Source organism: Dipodomys merriami, unplaced genomic scaffold (assembly GCF_024711535.1).
Source record: "Dipodomys merriami isolate MVZ:Mamm:240054 unplaced genomic scaffold, mDipMer1.0.p SCAF_345, whole genome shotgun sequence".
In the NCBI taxonomy this organism is placed as follows: Eukaryota; Metazoa; Chordata; class Mammalia; order Rodentia; family Heteromyidae; genus Dipodomys; species Dipodomys merriami.
Window position 1 is genome coordinate 134244 of NW_027204993.1, and position 14548 is coordinate 148791.

Here is a 14548-nt window from a genome sequence, read left to right on the forward strand (position 1 = left end):
GGGACTGCTGGCTCATAGGGCTGGCTGGCTATGTGTAATCTTTTGAGGAACCTCCATACTGCTTTCCAGAATGGTTGAATAAGTAAGTTTACACTCCCACCAAGAGTGCAATAGCGTTCCCTTTTGGCCACATCCCCTCCAGCATCTGTTGTGAGAGTTCATGATTCTAGCCATTCTAACCTGGGTGAGGTGGAATCTCAATGGTGTTCTTCTAGGGGCGGGCAGTAGGGGTAAAGCTACCTCCAAAGAGCTACTTCCAAACACTTTTCTGTGAGAAGGAGTGGGAATGTCTTTTGGGGTACTCACACCTTTCCCTTGGTTTTTCAGGCCATCTGTTAGCTGCATCCATCCGTGGTCAGCAGGATGAAGATTTCTGATCCTTGTCAGTTCCCATTGGTGGTGAGTAGAAGCCACTTGTGCTCTGTTTCTGGCACCTTTTTCTCAGGCTCGGTCTGCTGCTATGGTGGCAGTCCCAGATGCTGCCACCTCAGTCACTGGCATGTGCTCAAATCTGTCTCCTTAAACAGGCTGCCTGAATTTTTCCTCTCTGTACTATAACGGCTCACTTGGTGTGACTCTCTAGCTTTGGGTTTTTCACTGGAACACTAAAACTGCTTTCTTCATGAGGTCTCAGTTAGCCCCCAGCTACTCCTCAGCCATCTTCGAAGAAGTCTAAAAATTTTTATTTTGAATAAAAAGCAACTTCAGAAGAAGATGTATAGTACTGAATACAGTTATGCTTCAATGCTTTCTCATTAGCCAAAGCTCTTACTTGGTCTTTCCATCTATTAAAATAAGCATCTGTATATTTTGAGGTAAGATTACTGTGTTCAGATACACACACACCTATATATATATGTATATATACATATATAGTTATATGTGTATGTGTATGTGTATATGTGTGTGTATATATATATATATATATATATATATATATATGTAGAAATCCCCTTCTGAGAATATAGTGAAAGACTCAAGATATGGGAATTAAATTTCTTCTTCCATCCCTCTTCCTTCTTTTAGACAATATAATAGGTTCTGGTCTCGTAGAGTACAGAAGACTCTGAATAAGTGTGAGAGAAAATCTAAAGATAAAAATCACTAGAATGAAAACAACTGGTTGTGTGCATGTATGTATATGTGCTTGTGCATGGGGTGATATATATCATGCATTAAGCATGTTAGAAAATATAGACATAGTTGGTGCTTGGATAGCAAGACACGTGACCTCTGAAATAACAATCCTAATGTGTTCATTCACTTGGCAATTATGACCTGTCAAACTTCTGTCTTTTTGGTTTAGCAATAAGCACCTTTCTAGATTAGTTTAGGTCTTTCCATGTCACCTAACATTGTCATTTGCATCATTGGCTAAATGTCACCCTGATCTGTTGAAACTTGCCTGCGTTGCATTATACTCTGTACCCTTTCATTCCACATACATACTTTTTAAGTGTAAAATTCAGGTACTACTGATTTATTCTGTGCAGCCAGAGGTGAAAGGTTTAAACTCTGGAATCTTTATGAAATAGATGGTCATTCAAAAGGCAGTTTTAAATCTTTTAAACAAAGCTAAAAGATTAAGGCCATTACTAGGATAACAGAAAGGAGATACAGGTACTTCTTAAGGGTCTAGTAAACAGCTTTTCCAGTGTCTTATGATGTAGGCTACTCTGAATTCTTGTGTGTATTCTGTGCTGACCTGATAGGTAAATATGTAATGTGTCCTTTTATTAATGTGATTTTTTAAATTTAATTTATTTGATTTTATTTGTGAACATACTGTACAGAGGGGTTACAATTACATGGGCAGGATAATGCGTACATTTCTTACCAAGCATTGCAACCTCCTCCTTTGTTTACCCTTCCCATCCCTTCCCAGCCTCCCCCCCCCAGTCCCAATCCCAATCCTTCTCCCCCCCCCCCCCAGCACCGACATTGTAAAGAGCGTTATGGACATGACAACTTGTACTTCTCATTGTTGCAACTGGTCCACCTGTATCCTTAAACGACTTGTTTTTCCCCATCTCCTCCACAAGTTATACTGACATCAAATATAGTGAAAGCAGGGGTCATACTGTGGGGGAGGGACATACAAAGCAACAAAGAAATAATCTTATAAATGCATTAGAAACACATGCATGAAAGAAAAAAACATTAAAATACATATCTAATGGTTCATTTTCCTAACATCACATTATCTGACCTTTTCTGCTTGACTCATACATATACTAGATATTGCAAATAAGGGAAACCATGGGGCCTATGTTTCTTTGGGCCTGGCTTACTTTGCTTAATATAATTTTTTCCAAGTCTTTCCATTTCCTACCAAATGGGGCAATGTCATTCTTTCTAATGGAGGCATAGAATTCCATTGTGTATATATACCACATTTTCTTGATCCATTCATCTACTGAGGGGCATTTGGGTTGGTTCCAGATCTTAAAGAATGCTGCAATAAACATAGTTGTGCTGGTAGCTTTAGTGTGGTCTTGTTTGTAAACATTTGGGTAAATGCCCAAAAGTGGGATTGCTGGGTCATAGGGGAGTTCTATGTGGAGTCTTTTGAGGAACCTCCATACTGCTTTCCAAAAATGGTTGAACAAGTTTACATTCCCACCAACAATGAAGTAAGGTTCCCTTCTGTCCACATCCCCTCCAGCATCTGTTGTTGTTAGAGTTCTTGATTTTTGCCATTCTAACTGGAGTGAGGTGGTATCTCAATGTTGTTTTGATTTGCATTTCTTTTACGGCTAGGGAGGTTGAGGATTTCTTCATGTGTCTATTGGCCATCCTTCTTTCTTCTTCAGAGAAGTTTCTCTTTAAGTCTTTCGCCCACTTATTTATTGGGCAGTTGTTTCTTTGAGGATTTGTTGTTGGGGGATTTAATTTTTTGAGTTCCAAGTATATTTTAGATATGAGACCCTTGTCCGTTGTATGGCTAGTAAAGATCTTCTCCCAATTCATGGGCTTTCTATTGATCTTGCTAGCTATGTCCTTTGCCATGCAGAAGCTCTGCAACCTTATGCAATCCCATTTGTCCAACCTTTCTTTGATTTGTTGTGTTTCCGGGTCTCTATTCAGAAAATTTCGGCCTGAGCCAAGGAGACCTAGGGTTTCTCCTATTCCATCCTGTAATGTTTTCAGAGTGTCTGCTTTGACTTCGAGGTCTTTGATCCATTTGGAGTTGATTCTGGTGCAGGGTGATATATAAGGATCTAGCTTTAGTTTTCTACAAGTAGTTAACCAATTTTGCCAGCACCATTTACTGAAGAGGCTGTCTTTCTTCCGTTCTATTTTTTAGCTCCCTTATCAAAGATTAGATGGCTATAGGTCTGTAGGTTCATTTCTGGGTTTTCAATTCTATTCCATTGGTCCTGAGGTCTGTTCTTATGCCAATACCAAGCTGTTTTGATTACTATGGCTTTATAGTAGAGTTTGAAATTTGGTATTGATATTCCTCCAGCAGTGTTCTTTCCGTTGAGGAGCGTTTTTGCTATTCGGGGTCTTTTATTGTTCCATATGAATTTTTGGATTGCCTCTTCTATTTCCTTGAAGAATGAGCTTGGAATTTTGATAGGTATCACGTTGAATTTGTAGATAGCCTTGGGAAGTATTGCCATTTTCACGATGTTAATCTTTCCAATCCAGGAGCATGGGAGGTTTTGCCAATTTTTAAGTTTAAGAAACAATCTATTTCGATAAGATCGTGAATTTATTGAGAGAAGGGGAGGGATATAAAGGAGATGTGAAAAACTTAAAAATAAAAATGCTTAAAATATTATATAGGTATAAAGAGGTAGTACTGCTATTAAGCAATTTAAGTCTTAGAGGTTTTGACTTGAGCAATAAATTTGTGGATTAAGTGCATACACAATGGGGGAAAGGGTCTAATAGTCAACTACACGTTTATCTGAGGGTGTGCAGGACAAGAATTAAGTCACATAAAGAAGAACGAAAGAGAGGAGGAGGTGAAAAGGATAAGAGAGGAAGAAGAAAAAGATGAGAAGTTCAGTAGAGCTAAACAAAAAACAAAAAGATAATTTAGAAAGAGAAAAAAAAAAGAGAAAGAAGACCAAAAAAGAAAGCAAAACCGAACACTCCTGTATCCCCAAAATAAAGATTATAAGAGGAAAAGAAAGTTTCTGGAAAACATTTTTTTATCAAAAAAGGCAAAGATTAAAGATTGAAAAAAGTTTTAGAAAAGAAAAAAAATTTTTTATATAAGGTACCAAAAATATAAACTAAATAAAAAAAAGAAGATGAAGAAGAGAAAGAAGAAAAAAAAACAAAAAATAAAAAACAAAAAACAAAAAACCCCCAAAAACTTCTTTAATTTTTTGGGGGGGATGAGTGGGAAAAATACTGTATCTCCCTTGTGTCTGTAACCAGCCTCTTCACTTGGCTTCTGCTATGTAACAAATTACCCCAATCCTAGCAGCTTAAAGCAACTATTTGCTCATAATTTTATTAGTCAGAAATTCAAGACAGGTATGATGTGATTCTTTAGTGTGTTTCTAGGTAGTGGATATCAGACATTTTCTGGGCTGATCATCTGAAAGTCTTGCCAGCTTAGAGGTACATAATGTTGCATTTTTAGTGTCTAATCACTAATGCTGGCTGATACATACTGTGATGACTGAAGGCCCTATGTGTAATCATCTAAAGATTTGTTTACTCACAAGTGTACTATCTGAGCTGAAATGGATAGAGATCAAGACTGTTATCTTAACTATTGCCATAGGGGCCCTCCAGCTTGATGTGGGGAACAACTAATGCCTTTGTGTGCTGTTTGTTTTAGTAAAAGGTCTCAATTGATTTCTGCTGCCTCAGCTTCTTGTGCACCTGGGACTATAGGCACACCCCCTACCATGCTAGGCTCAATCCAATTTTATGGTGTGTGTGTGTGTGTGTGTGTGTGTGTATTGGTCTTAGAGATTAATCTGAGGCCTTGGGCACTGTCCCTCAACTATTTTGCTTAAGGCTAGTGTTCTACCACTTCAGTTACATCTCCACATCCAACTATTTTGTGGTTAATGAGAGAAGCTTCTTACAGAATTTCCTGTCTGGGCTGGTTTGGAACCTCCATCCTTAGATTTCAGTCTCCTATTTAGATAGGATTACAAGTTTGAGCTACTGGTGCCTAGTTACAATGACATTTAAAATTTTCTTTTTAATCATTCTATAATGTGACCTTATGTTCAATATAGCCGGTGCCCTTTTTCATATAGGCAAATAGCGATTTGTTTTTGTTTAAACATCTGCCTTTCTGTACATTAAAAAATAAGGTAGATGTGGACATTTACACCTGAATTCTTTCATTTGTCGTCATTTCTGGTGGTTCCTCCATAGCAAAATATTTATACATGGCTTGTCCTTCATGGTTGTAAGCACATTCCACTGATGAAAAACCACAATCCACCTCATTTCTTAACACACTTTCCCCCCAACCTACTTTGTCCTGTCTCCCTCAAAGAAATTGGCAATTTTTTTTCTGGTAAAAGTCCTGCCCATGCCCCTGGCTCCTGGCTTCTCTATCTCCTTCGGAATAGTAAAAACTGAGTTCACCCTAGAGAAGCCTGGATGGTGAAGCACACCAAGGAAATGATTTCTTACTTAGAATAACTGAGAAGTGTTTTGTCTTGGTTGTTGTGTAGCTATCCTCCAGCTATGAAAGGATCATAAGAAAAGATATTTCTTTTTTTGTTACTGAAGCTTTGTTGTGTTTTGAATATGATTGCTGTAAAAGATACAGGAGGGATGGTCCTTCTCCTTCAAATGCTTCCTGCTCAACCTCTGCACATCCATTGAAAAAGATATTTCTGATCTGAAGCTATCACATTGTACTACTCAAGGTTCTTAATATCACTACTGGAAAACTATAGAAGGTATCATTCCATTCCTTTGTGAATCACCTAACCCCTTAGGCTTTCTGTAATTGGTCATAGCATTCTTCAGAGCAAGAAGGAAGGTGTGATACTTAACTGTGCCTACCCATAAGAGGTTGCTGTTGGAAAGTTTCTTGGGTCCCCTGTGCTCCTGTTTGTTCTTCTGGGAACACTTTTTCCCCATCTTGTTCTTAGACTGTGGATCTGGATAGGTGAGTAGTACCTTCTTTTTCTTCCTTGCTGTGTATCAATGTCAGTCATGTGGTTTGTGTGATAATTGTGCCTCTTATTTCTTTGTTTATTTAGTACCACTATTGGTGCTTGAAATAAGGATTGTAAAGGTGCCCTGAGGTTGTATGTTTTTCTCATGGCTAGTTCTTTACCACATGAGGCTCTTGAGTAGTTAGGACCATAGGCATGAGCTACCAGCATAGTGTCTCTTTTCCATGCAAAACTTTACAGTTAGGAATAAACTTTGTCTTTCTTATCATTGTATTTTTAGTCTTTACCAGAGGCTATGTACATAAGAACTGCCTAAAATAATTTATCAATTGAATTGTGAATGAATAGCCCTCAGTGGTAGATTATTTGTTGTGTTTATTATTTTGACACTGGCATATTATTCCCTGTAGTAGTACTCAGTATAGAATAGCCCGGCCCAAAGAAACATAGGTCCCATAGTTTCCCTTATTTGCAATAACTAGTGTATGTCTAGGACAAGCACAAGAACAGACTTGAGGACCAATGGAATAGAACTAAAAACCCAGAAATGAACCCACAGACCTATAGCCTCCTAATATTTAATAAGGGAGCTAAAAAATAGATTGAAAGAAAGACAGCCTCTTCAATAAATGGTGCTGGCAAAATTGGTATTATTGGTTAATCACCTGTAGAAAACTAAAGCTAGGACAGTACACAGGCCCTGAGTTCAATTTTGACGACTGAAAAAAGGAAAGAATTAAAGAAATCTTATGTAAACACAGAAGAAATCTAAGTGCTTCCTCCTATCTGATTTGTGATTTGGTGAAGTCCAGTTTGATTAAATGAATACACGATGCATCCCAGGTGAAGACAAGGGAAGGCAGGACCAGAGAAATAAATGAGGACTGTGGTTTAATGCCAGCCTGGTCCAGTCATCTACTGAGGGGCATAGGGGTTGGTGCCATATCTTAGCTATGTTAAATAATGCTACAATAAATATGGTTGTGCTGGTAGCCCTTGTTTGTGATAGTTTGGGTAAGTGCCCAAAAGTGTGTTTGCTGGGTCCTAGGGAGTTCTATGCGCAGTCTTTTGAGGAACCTCCATACTCCTTTCTAGAGTGGCTGAACAAATTTACACTCCCACCAACAATGCAGTAGGGTTCCCTTTTGGCCACATCCCCTCCAGATCTGTCTTTACTAGATTTCTTTATTATAGCCTTTCTAACTGGGTTGAGGTGGAATCTCAATGTTATTTTGATGGGCATTTCTTGTATGGTTAGAGAAGTTGAGCATTTCCTCATGTGTCTATTGGCCATTCTTATTTCCTCTTCAGAGAAGTCTCTATTTAAATCTTCAGCCCATTAATTAATCGGGCAGTTGTTTCTTTGAGGATTTGTTGTTGGGGGATTTAGTTTGAGTTCTAAGTATATTTTAGATATGAGACCCTTGTCTATTGTATGATTGGTGAAGATCTTCTCCCAGTCCATGCATGGGTTTCCTGTTGATCTTGCTAGCTATTTCCTTTGCCTTGCAGAAGATCTGCAGTATACAGTGTAATTCTATGCCTCTGTCAGAAAGAATGACATTGCCACTTTTGTTAGGAAATGGAAAGATTTGGAAAACATTATATTAAGTGAAGTAAGCCAGGCCCTTTTTTGCAATCACTACTACATGTTTAGGACAAGCAGAGAAGGTCATAGGCTAAGTACATATGACCACATGAGACAAAGTTAAGCAAAATGTACCCCAAGACAGGGCTACAAGTTTTTTTTTCTTTCTTGTTAACGTTTTTATTGTACTTACAATGCACTCTGTGATTTTTTTCTTGTGTATGTTCTTCCCCCATGGTATAACCTCTGTTTTCACTAGATTTGATACCAGTGTTCTGCACCTTGTATATAATTTTTTGTAATTTGGGGAGGGGAAGGGATATTAGGAAACGGTTAAATGGGGATGCTGGCTGATCCATTGTGATGACGAGATGTACAGGACACTATGTTGAAAACGAACTTTACAATGTCGGAGTGGGGGAGGACTAGAGGAGTCGGGGAAGTGGGGAGGGAAGTGATGGTGGGGGAAAACAAAGGAGGAGGTAACAATGCTGTCTACGAAATGTACTCATTACCTATTCATGTAACTGTAACCCCTCTGTACAACACTTTTACTATATATATATTTATATGTTAATATATATTTATATATATACACACATTTGTATATATATGTATTTATACACATATATGTATATACATATGTAGATATATACATATATATGGATATATACATAAATGTACATATGCACATATATATATATATGTATATAAGTATGTACAAATATATATATATATATATATATAGGCATGTATGCATATATATGTATATACATATATATATGTATATATGTATATAAAATAAAGTCATCCTGGTCAGGAAAGTCTGTGAGACTCTTTATCTCCAACTGATCACCAGTGGAAGAGTGTCAGTTATAAGCAAAAAAGCTAATGGACATCACCAGGCCCCGAATTCAGGCCCCAAACTGGCATGTGAACACATGCATGCATGCTTGCACATGCACACACAGACACAGATACAGACAGAATTTTATAGTAATAATCTATATAAACACTTCTTGGATTTTACTTTATCTCTAAATGTGGATCTATTTTTGAGCCTTCAATTCTGAAATATAATTATGCCAGTAGCATAGATTGTAGCTTTATAGTAGCAAGTCTTGAAATCATACAGTAGCAATATTTCCATATTTTCATTTGTTTTGCATTTTAGGCCCTTTGTGTCTCCATATCAATTTTACAATCATGTCAATTTCTCTTAAAAAACTACATGATGATTCTATGTATGATATAGAGTTATAGATGAGTTTTGTCTCTATGTTATTTTAAAATGCATTTTTATTTTAAAAATACTGTACAGAAAGATTACAGTTACATGAGCAAGGTAATGAGTACATTTCCTATCAAGCACTGTTGCCTCCTCCTTTGTTTTTCTGTTAATATCCCTTTCCTTCCACCTAGATATACTCTCTTTTTTCACATCCAAGATGTGAACCATCAGGCTTGGCTTTGCTGAATTCTTGTACATCTATCTGGGTCAGGGGAAGATGTATAAGGCATTCCAGGTTTGACTAAGACTTGCAGAGTTTTAGATGAGCCAGGAGCCAGGTGCAATGTAGGCATTGAGAGATCTCTCAGTAATCATCTTGCCACTTGGTAGAGTTACAGGGTATGTCATTTGAGGTAGATAGGAGGGAACCAGAGTCCAAAATAGAGCATATATTCCCCTCATCCTCCCTTATAACCCTGTAATGGCTGAAGATGAGAGTTTGTTACTGTCAGTTCAACGACAAGCACAACACAAGCTAAGACCTTCTGGCTGCCTAGGCAGTGACATTATAGGAAACCCAAATAGTTACTGATGGTACCTACCGTCTAGGGAGAAATCCAGAGAAAAAGAGTTGTTAATAGTTCTATCCTTTTCTGAAAGTCACACAACCTCCTTTCTCTGTTATGATGATGGTTTGTTATAGAATTCAGTTCTGAGCTGCAGTCTCAACTGGAGGTCAAAACAATACCTATCCTACTATATCTTCCTCCTATAGAGAAAGGCCTACACCTCAGGGTTCTAAGGTGCATACAAAATATCACCATGCTAAAGAAAAGTACCCTCTCTGCAGACCAAAATACATTCATTTTGTGAGTTTGTCATATGAAGTTCAAACTGGATAGAGTCCATGAGGGCTTCACACTTACTGAGCTTGTATAAGATTTCTGGTGTTAATGACAACTATCCATTTCCTGGAGCCCAGAAGAACTTGGATTTTCTTGATCATCTCAATAAACTATGCGCAGCATATGGTGTAATGCTCTTAGACTGTAGTTGATTCATGTCTACCCAATGTATGAGGCCAGCCAGCCCCTTCCCAGATAATCCTTTGTGAGTAGAGTCTCTCACTCTGTTCTAGACTATCTTTGCTCTGTCTGTATGTAAGTTAGGGATATTCCTTTCGGATAAAACCCAGTGCCCCTTCATGAATAATTCTTCATTTTGTCATGCCTCAAATAATTGATATATGCAGAAAACAATATCTTCATAAGATAATAAAGTCACAAAGAAGATCCCACAGCCATGGACAGCACACTCCACAGGATCATCCTAAGCTGGCACCTCTGTGGCTCGTAATATATGGCACCTGCAATCACCAATGAGGGTGCTTCTCTAAGCACCCCACTTCAAAGGCTTTATTTCCTAAGCTTTTCCTGCAAGTGAAGCATCACATGTTATTATTATTATAATTATTATTATTATAATTCAAACAAACAGTTCAGTGCCTATTAGGTGTTGGCAAACTTCCGACAGATGGACAGGAAAGGTGAATTAAATACTTTGAAGAATTCACTAACTTTAACAAGTCTACTTCTAGAACATCTTGTAAAACACCTGTGTCAGATCACAATGCCAATGTTTTTTTCTGTGATACACAAATGGCATCAGGGATGACAATGTAACATACAATTTTTCTAAGGAGATAGAGATGCTATATCTGCTCCTCCAATAACAGGTAAAATCTTCCCTGAATTTTTCATTTTGATCAGAGATGCACTAGATTTCCTATTAGTTTATGTGGAAAATTTGTATTTAATACATTGTTCAGTATTAAAAACACTAATGGAATAAATGCTTCACCTTACAAACTTCCATTCTTTGTCCTGGAAACAACTTCTGGCTATAGGAAGACGACTAGTCTATGAGCCAAGCAGGATCCCTCTGGCTGCAAAGGATCAACGTGTGTACACACAAGGGCAGCATGTGTGGTGATTGAATGTTTCTACTCACAGAAATTCTCTCTCTGTGACCATAATTCCAGCCATCTTTTCCTGTATCCAACTATTCTACTATGTCATAAGTTGTGAACATCCCTTGTTTTTATAGAACCCAGAAATTTAAATTTAGATTTAAAACACTACACTACTGATTTCATGGTAACCTCCTGATAAAAATTTCAAATAATTCAGTAAGTAAGAGTAAGAATTGAAAATAGGATTGTACCAAACTAAAACCTTCAGCACATCAAAGTAAACACTCATTAGAGTGAGTAGATGGCCTACAGAATTTTTTAGCTAACCATCTGGCATGTGATTAATAACGAGAATATACATAAAGCTGAGAAAACTAAACTCTTAATGAGTTAACTGTCAATTAATACATTGAACAATGAAGTTAAACATACTGCTCAAATACAGAAATTTGATCTACAGTAACAATACACAAAGATATCTTCAACACCTTTGACTGAAAGGAAATACAAAGCCAAAGGACATTGAATTTTATCACAATCCAATGACAGTTTCTATCATCTAAAACACAAATAACAAATGCTGGCAAGAATGTAGTGAAGGCAAGGGGGGGACCAAGATGGCGACGGGGCAGTAGGGAAACGCCACAGCTCTCTCCAACCAAAAAGAGAGTTCAAGTTCCAATGCTTAATCTCCTCAAGAGACCGACAACAACAAAAAGACGAACACTCAGAGAAAAACCAGAGGTGGAAAATAACAAAAAAAGAAAGAGAGGAAAAGAAGAATTTCAGAACAGAGAAGAGTGAAGACCCCTCCCCCAACCTTTACTGGCCGTGCAGCAGTGCGCCAAGCCGCGGGCCAGCCGGCCCGGCGGGGGCTGCCGGAGCCCCAGAGACACAGGGTGCCACTTGCAGATCACCAGGTAACAGTTTGCAGAACAGCGGATCACCAGGAACAGAGAAACCTACCAGCCAGGAGTCTCCACGAGGATCCCACTCCCACCCCTCACTCTTCACCCGAGCAGAGAGGCTCCATCCCGCCAAAGCCGCCTGGCACCAGCAGCGTGACAAAGGGACCTGTCGGCAGACCACCCCCCTGATCGCGATCGCAACGACCTGGTGGGGGCCGCCCGGGTCCCAGAGGCACAGGGGGCTGCCTGCAGATCACCCACGCAGAAGTTGCCTGAGGCACCGGTGTCAGAACCACTGGATCTCTACAACCCGAGAAGAAGCCGCATGAGCGTGGACACTGTTGACCCGACAGCTTCGATAGAGGCAGAGACAGAAAAGAATCACACAGAGCCACCATCGCCCAACCCAGCCTGCAACCATCCCAACTGAACTCGGATTGCAACAACTGATGACCTACACCACACAGAAACAACCAACTCCAGGGTGAGTACCCCACAGGGGACAGTGTATCCCTCAAGGGAGACCAGAGCTGGAGGGAATCCCCAGACCCTGACCTAGACTCCCTACCCCAACACCCAGACCACAGGACCCACTAAAACTTGGAACTGTTCGAGAGCTCCACCAGCCCGTGGAGCACACTCTGCTGGCCAGGCCAGAGCAAGAGTGCCCCTGGAAGGGAGCTTAAATGCCCAAGCCAGGAACAGCGCCCCTGGGTCAAGACTACCAACAATAGAAGAAATTTGAACTGTGTCCTCCAGGCTGCATAACCTAGGTGGTATACACATCAGCACAGGCCTAATGAGCACGCTCCAGGCTGGGGCCGGAACCAGACCCGGGGATCCGGCACCTGAACAACACAACCAACTCCTCTCAACTGAAGTAAAAACCTGAGCATATGCCTCAACAGAGGGGAGAAAATCAGGAAACAACACTCCCTGGGAAGCAAGCCTGTGACAACAAAAGACCTGGAGGCTCAGGACAAGAGAAGCCCAAACCCCACCAAAACTCCACCCATATACCCTAGGCTGGGAATTGGGCAACACAGGCTGCCAGCACCTGATAGTAAGCAGGAGCTCAGGCTGATAAGGTGGCTCAGCAATAGAGTGATAGTCTTGGATGTATGAGGCCCTGGATCTGATTCCTCAGCATCACAAAAGCAAAAAGGGTCAGAAGTGGTGCTGTAGCTCAAAAGGTAGGGTGCCAGCCTTGAGCTGAAGAGCTGAGGGACAGCACCCAAACCTAGAGTTCAAGCCCACAACCAGCCTAAAACAAACAAACAAAAACACATCAGGAACCCATAGCAGACTCCAGTATTTGGGAGAGTGCATCCAGAGCATCTGATCTTCCCAAGAGCACCCATAGGAGCAAACACAAGCAGTCTAGGCTGCTCAACCCTTCCAAAGGCGGGAATTGCCAGCAATCTACAGCAGAGAGCTGAGAATCCTAAGTCAGAATAGCAGCTAGAAATAGGCTCCCAACAGAACCCAGATCAGGCACAGACTCTCTCTACCAATACAGAATCAGCAACCAAGCAAAGACAGATACACCAAAACAAAATTGAAGAGCAGTCTCCTGATCCCCCATGCAAAAATCACAGAGAAAAATCACAAGGTTTACCACCACCCAGGACAGCAAGCTCACCTCAAAAGCCAGCAGCCACGCAGGGGAGAGCCCCAGTGGGAGCAAAGCAGGAATGGAAGACAAAAGCTATATCCAAAGGTTGCTGGAGGCAATGACTCAAGAAATAAAGCGAGAAATTGATCAGAAATTGAAAGAGCACAAGGATGAACTATCAAAAGAGATACAGGATATCAAACAAGAGTTGGATGCAAAAATAGAAGCTGCACAAACCTCAATTTGAAGTGAGATAAATGCCAAATTAGAGGTAATGCATACCTCATTGAGAAGTGAGATCAGTACTCTGAGAACCAACATTGAATCCATAAAGGGTTCCATTTCCTCCATGCAAACCACAATAGAAGCCACGGTCAACAGAGTGAATGAAATGGAAGGTAGAGTGTCAGATACAGAAGACAGAATACACCAACTGGACCAAAAAGTGACAGATATGGAAAAATCACTCAAATTAAACCAAAGGGAAATTCAAGAGCAAGCACATAATGCCACGAAATTTAACCTTCACATAATCGGAGTGGATGAAGGTGAGGAATTCCAGAGCAAGGGAATGCAACACCTATTTAACAAGATAATCAATGAAAATTTTCCCCACCTCAAAAACGACCATCTTAACTACATTACAGAAGCTTATAGAACACCCAACAAGCAAGATCCCAGGAGAAGCACTTCTAGACACATTATAGTAAAAATGATAGATCTGAATAATAAGGAAACAATCCTGCATGCAGCAAAAATGAAGAAGGAGCTATACTACAACGGGAAAAAATTAGAATCACTGCAGATCTCTCCACACAAACAATGAATGCAAGAAAATCCCGTGAAAGCACCATATGAGCCCTGAGAGCCAATAACTGCCAACCCAGACTAATATACCTGGCAAAGCTAGCATTCACATTCGATGGAGAACTGAAAACTTTTAATAGCAAAGAAAAACTAAATGAATACATAAACATTAAGCCAGCATTACAAAGAATTCTAAGAGGGGAGACACAACCTGAAGAACGCAACCAGGAACTGGGACCTGCCCCAAACAGGCATTACTCAAAGTCTAACTGAGCAAGCACAGGAGGAAAGGAAAGAAGAAAAACTTAGGAAAA

General features: G+C 39.9%; 1 protein-coding gene across 1 annotated transcript in view; it reads left to right on the forward strand.

Moving 5' to 3' along the window:
* Positions 1-348: 348 nt before the first annotated feature.
* LOC138803668 (vomeronasal type-2 receptor 116-like) overlaps positions 349-14548 on the forward strand; it is a 47808-nt gene continuing 33608 nt past the window's right edge. Inside the window, exon 1 of the mRNA XM_069987730.1 lies at positions 349-399. The gene's annotated coding sequence lies outside the window, so the exon portion shown is untranslated. The remainder of the gene's footprint in view (positions 400-14548) is intronic.